This window comes from Nomascus leucogenys, chromosome 23, assembly GCF_006542625.1.
Source record: "Nomascus leucogenys isolate Asia chromosome 23, Asia_NLE_v1, whole genome shotgun sequence".
Taxonomy (NCBI): Eukaryota; Metazoa; Chordata; class Mammalia; order Primates; family Hylobatidae; genus Nomascus; species Nomascus leucogenys.
The window spans coordinates 20,353,500-20,360,031 of NC_044403.1; the positions used below are offsets into that span (position 1 = coordinate 20,353,500).

At 39.5% G+C, this 6,532-nt stretch overlaps 1 non-coding gene across 1 annotated transcript; it reads left to right on the forward strand.

Moving 5' to 3' along the window:
* The first annotated feature begins 2,802 nt into the window (after nt 1-2,802).
* On the forward strand, nt 2,803-2,907 carry LOC115832953. Its single transcript, XR_004028366.1, has one exon. It is a non-coding gene; the product is annotated as a U6 spliceosomal RNA (small nuclear RNA).
* Nucleotides 2,908-6,532: the final 3,625 nt, after the last annotated feature.

The window sequence follows — 6,532 nt, forward strand, 5'->3', positions numbered from 1 at the left end:
TGGCAGAGACATAACCAAAAAAGAGAATTTCAGACCAATATCCTTGATGAACATTGATGCAAAAATCCTCAATAAAATACCGGCAAACCAAACCCAGCAGCACATCAAAAAGCTTATCCACCATAATCAAGTGGGCTTCATCCCTGGGATGCAAGGCTGGTTCAACATACACAAATCAATAAATGTAATCCAGCATATAAACAGAACCAAAGACAAAAACCACATGATTATCTCAATAGATGCAGAAAAGGCCTTTGACAAAATTCAACAACCCTTCATGCTAAAAACTCTCAATAAATTAGGTATTGATGGGACGTATCTCAAAATAATAAGAGCTATCTATGACAAACCCACAGCCAATATCATACTGAATGGGCAAAAACTGGAAGCATTCCCTCTGAAAACTGGCACAAGACAGGGATGCCCTCTCTCACCACTCCTATTCAACATAGTGCTGGAAGTTCTGGCCAGAGCAATCAGGCAGGAGAAGGAAATAAAGGGTATTCAATTAGAAAAAGAGGAAGTCAAATTGTCCCTGTTTGCAGATGACATGATTGTATATCTAGAAAACCCCATCGTCTCAGCCCAAAATCTCCTTAAGCTGATTAGCAACTTCAGCAAAGTCTCAGGATACAAAATCAATGTACAAAAATCACAAGCAGTCTTGTACACCAATCACAGACAAACAGAGAGCCAAATCATGAGTGATCTCCCATTCACAATTGCTTCAAAGAAAATAAAATACCTGGGAATCCAACTTACAAGGGATGTGAAGGACCTCTTCAAGGAGAACTACAAACCACTGCTCAATGAAATAAAAGAGGATACAAACAAATGGAAGAACATTCCATGCTCATGGGTTGGAAGAATCAATATCGTGAAAATGGCCATACTGCCCAAGGTAATTTATAGATTCAATGCCATCCCCATCAAGCTACCAATGACTTTCTTCACAGAATTGGAAAAAACTACTTTAAAGTTCATATGGAACCAAAAAAGAGCCCGCATCACCAAGTCAATCCTAAGCCAAAAGAACAAAGCTGGAGGCATCACGCTACCTGACTTCAAACTATACTACAAGGCTACAGTAACCAAAACAGCATGGTACTGGTACCAAAACAGAGCTATAGACCAATGGAACAGAACAGAGCCCTCAGAAATAATGCCACATATCGAAAACCATCTGATCTTTGACAAACCTGACAAAAACAAGAAATGGGGAAAGGATTCCCTATTTAATAAATGGTGCTGGGAAAACTGGCTAGCCATATGTAGAAAGCTGAAACTGGATCCCTTCCTTACACCTTATACAAAAATTAATTCATGATGGATTAAAGACTTAAATGCTAGACCTAAAACCATTAAAATCCTACAGGAAAACCTAGGCAATACCATTCAGGACATAGGCGTGGGCAAGGACTTCATGTCTAAAACACCAAAAGCAATGGCAACAAAAGCCAAAACTGACAAATGGGATCTAATTAAACTAAAGAGCTTCTGCACAGCAAAAGAAACTACCATCAGAGTGAACAGGCAACCTACAAAATGGGAGAAAATTTTTGCAACCTACTCATCTGACAAAAGGCTAATATCCAGAATCTACAATGAACTCAAACAAATTTACAAGAAAAAAACAAACAACCCCATCAAAAAGTGGGCAAAGGACATGAACAGACACTTCTCAAAAGAAGACATTTATGCAGCCAAAAAACACATGAAGAAATGCTCATCATCACTGGCCATCAGAGAAATGCAAATCAAAACCACAGTGAGATACCATCTCACACCAGTTACAATGGCCATCATTAAAAAGTCAGAAAACAACAGGTGCTGGAGAGGATGTGGAGAAATAGGAACACTTTTACACTGTTGGTGGGACTGTGAACTAGTTCAACCATTGTGGAAGTCAGTGTGGTGATTCCTCAGGGATCTAGAACTAGAAATACCATTTGACCCAGCCATTCCATTACTGGGTATATACCCAAAGGACTATAAATCATGCTGCTATAAAGACACATGCACACGTATGTTTATTGCGGCACTATTCACAATAGCAAAGAGTTGGAACCAACCCAAATGTCCAACAATGATAGACTGGATTAAGAAAATGTGGCACATATACACCATGGAATACTATGCAGCCATAAAAAATGATGAGTTCATGTCCTTTGTAGGGACATGGATGAAACTGGAAAACATCATTCTCAGTAAATTATTGTAAGGACAAAAAACCAAGCACGGCATGTTCTCACTCATAGGTGGGAACTGAACAATGAGAACACATGGACACAGGAAGGGGAACATCACACACCGGGTACGGTTGTGGGGTGGGGGAAGAGGGGACGGATAGCATTAGGAGATATACCTAATGCTAAATGACGAGTTAAGGGGTGCAGCACACCAACATGGCACATGTATATATAGGTAACAAGCCTGCACGTTGTGCACATGTACCCTAAAACTTAAAGTATAATAATAAAATTTAAAAAAAAAGAAGTGTGTTCAAATGTGCCATTTTATGGGACTATTCTATTTGTTAATTTCTTGTTTAATTGCTTTTATTAGAAATCATGCTTGATACAATTTCAATCTAGTACAATTTATTGAGATTGACTCAAAGTCCAGAAATAATGGATTTTCATAAATATTATTTGTATGCCTGAAAGAAATGTTTTAATTTTTTGGTACAATGTTCTCTATCCATTCAATAGGTCAGATTTTTAATCTGGTTTAAATCTTGTATCATTATTCTTCTTCTGCAAGATATATCTATGACAGAAGTATATTAAAATCTCCTATTCTGTGCTCACTTCTGCAGCACATATACTAAAATTGGAACAACACAGAAGATTAGCATGGCCCTTGCACAAAGATGACATGCAAGTTCGTAAAGCATTTCATAGAATAAAAATCTTCTATTATGCTTTTTTCTTCATGCAATTCTTTGTTTATTTGGCTTTTGGGGACAGCATACCTTGTTCAATTCTGTAAATTTTTCTCGTATATTACAAAGTTTTATTTTATGTTCTTACATATCAAGTTGTAATAATTGTGTTAATTAAAACATTTTCATTGTGAATTTATACTTCTCTAATAATGTTTAGAGTGTATTTTGTTTTATATTAGTGTATTCTTCTAAGATGTCTACTGATTACTATTTGCCGGCTATATTTTTTCCATCCTTTTATATGTCACCTTTTTGTATCCTTACATTTTAGACATGTCTCTTGAAAATATTATACACAGGAATGTATGTGTGCATATTTATAAGTGCATATATACAAAAATATGAGTATTTATACACTATAGTACTCTTTCATGTTAATTTATTTTTATATGATGCCATGTGTATATGTATTTACTACAGCTTGAAAATCTTTGTGTTTTCTGGAGAACTTAAGAATACAAAAAATAGAAAAGGATTATAAGGTGACTTTCAGGTAAATAAAAAAAATTTTTTTAATTTCTAATATTTGGGGGTTAAAATTTTATTTTGTTTTTATATTTGCCTTGCTTCTTTTATTACCTTCTTTTGGGTTTGTCTATTTTTATTATTTCTGTTTTCCTTCTGCTAGGAAGTTATGCTGTTTGTATTATTTTAATATTTACCCTCAACATTGAAATATACATAATTTCTAAAATTTTAAACTTACACAATATATTTATGCTCATTACAGGTAGTATAAAGATCTTAAAATACTTCACTTTTCCCCAACTTATATTCTTATTGAACGTTTTGTTTTTTTAATCTGATAAGACACAATTCTGAGGTTTCCAACTGACAAGTACACTTATATTGGCATACCTATTTATCATTTTGTCTTTCCTTTCTTCTTGCCTGAGAACATGTGTGTCATAAAGACTGGAAACCCAGGTCCAAGATGGTAAAACAGGATTTATGGTGGGCATCAGCAGCTTGGCCTGATGGAGCCAGATTTGAGGGGGTATCTAAGAGCTGATGGTCAAGCCATAGCAGGGGTCAAAAGTTAGGTGAGAAAAGAGTAGTCAGGCAAGTCTAGCCACATAGGGAGCTGGATCTTAGGCAAGGAGCTGGAAACCAGGGATTTGGGCAAGACAGGACCCAGCAAGCTGTCCTGACTACAGATATGAGGCATCACAACCAGAACACCTGTACATTGAGGCACCTCCCAGCACCATCAGGGAGCATCTTATGTTTCTTTTGCTGAGAGGGGCACAAGCCCACAGGTGTGGTCAGTAAGTCTGTCAGGGAGCTGGAGGCTGAAAGGAAATGGAGTCAAATAAGAACAGATCACATTGCAAACATTGACACTGTTCTGTTCAAAGTATTGATCTCCAGAGCATAGCTCAGTGCCCAACACTTAATAGGCACTCAATCAATATATATTTGTTGACTTATTTACTGACTCATACTGAAAAATGGGAATATGCTAGGCTTCAGAATAATAAAAAACATGAATTGGATATATTTTCTAATCTCCAAGTACTTCTACCTAGGGGCTGAAGTCAGTGTAACTAAAATATAAGGCATGGTATAGGTACTAACGAGAAGTTAAAATGGAGCCATTAGTGCTACCTGAGATTATCAGGATGGCTTCATGGAGGAGGTGGCAGGCTTGTTGGGAAGGTCAACTAGGGGGCATCTTCAGGACACAGATGGCCAAAGGGAACATTGCTATTATTCTGGACCTGTGCTTCCTGAGTTATTAGCACTGAGGTCAGGGCAAGGCCTTGCTCCATGGTGGGCAGTATTTCTGGTGAAAACCTGGCCAACAGGGGAGACTCCTTCTACCCTGTCCCACCTCTCCACCACCAGCCAGCTGGGAGTGCTGTTGTTTCTGCTTCTAGAAAGTTTCCTGCCCGAGATGTTGAATAGCAGCCATCTGGTGATGTGTGTCTCACTCCATCTCGCAATCCAGATGAATGAATCCTATGGCGTTCTAAGTTTCTGAGGATGGGATCCAGGTCAGCTTCATTCCCATGTTCATTTTCCATATAGTTCTGCCAACCCCAACCAGATACTAGCAAAGGTCTTGGATTTAAAGAGTAATCAGTTAATAGGGCCAAGTACAATGGCTCATGCCTATAATCCTAATACTTTGGGAGGCCAAGGAAGGAGGATTGCTTGAGGCCAGGGGTTCAAGACCAGCCTGGGCAACATAGTAAGACCCTCAACTCTACAAAACATTAAAAAATTAGCTGGTTGTGCTGGTAGATGCCTGTGGTCTCAGCTAATCTGGAGGCTGAGGCAACAGGATCACTTGAGCCCAGGAGTTCAAAGTGGCCATGAGCTATGATCACATCACTGCACTCAAGCCTAGGTGACAGGAGGAGACCCTGTCTCAAAAAAAAAAGGTAATCAGTTAATAAGTATTGGATAAATGCTAGAATGAATGCCTAAGTTTAAAAATGGGGGAAATAAATGAAGCATAGGAAAAAGCACAAGCAGATCTCTCAGGCAGCTTACCAAAACGGAGCCGAGTGAGAAAAGAACATTCAAATGTTTGAGTATCATTTGGCCATATAAAAGCATATCAAAATTCTGAGTGCTTGGGGGGCAAGACAGGGGCAAGGTAAAGAGACTAGGCAAGGGACCAAGGCATATTCTTGAGGATCCTCAAAGCCCTTTAGGATCCTAAAGCCCATCACTGGGATTCAGCTCTAGGTTGAAGGACGACCACAGCCTACATCACTTTCTATTACTAGCCCAGACTCCTCCAGCCAGGGGAGTTTTTATTGCAGCAATGCAAGCAAGAAAGAGGCATGTTGTGTAGCTTCCACATTCCATAAACATGAACCCGCCCAGACTGCTGATGTTCAACTTTCCCACAATCGCCTGTAAGCACCAGAGAAGTCTCTGGAAAGGGCAGCAAAACATAGAGCCTAACTAGGATTCCCTTAACTGTGATGACCTGCCTGTCCACAGCATCCCAGGACCACAGACTGAGCACCTGCTCTGACCTCCAAGGCTACTTAGACAAGGCAGCATAGGCAGGCAGTCAAGATTATTAGTGGGGTCTCCTATGCTGTCAAGAGGGAGATAACTACTACCTGAGCCACTTCACAAGCCCACCAGCTCCTCCACAGAACCCTCCCTGTGATAGCTCTTTTCTTGTCACTTGTCATTCTGAATCTGTTTAGCACCTATGTTATCCTGCCTTACAGGTACACATAGAGTTTACATGTTGTCATGCAAAGATTAGAAGAGTCTTGACAGTAAAACCATATCACGTTTCTATCATCACAGGGTCTAGTATAGTGTCATGCATCAAGGGTCCAACAGTGAGTCAGTCAACAAAGACCTACAGTTCAATGGTTTTTTAAATACCAGGCTACACTCAGAGAAGATGTTCCATGGGAAGCAGGTTGATGTTGAGATTTGATTTGTGTGGTGGTTTCCTGGGGGCTGCCACGCAGTGGGTGGCTTAGAACAACAGAGATTGATTGTCTCACAGTTCTGGAGGTTGGAAGTCAGAAGTCAAGGTGTCAACAGGATTGGTTCCTTCTGAGGGCTGAGAGACAGAATCTGTTTCAGGCATCTTTCCCAGCTTCT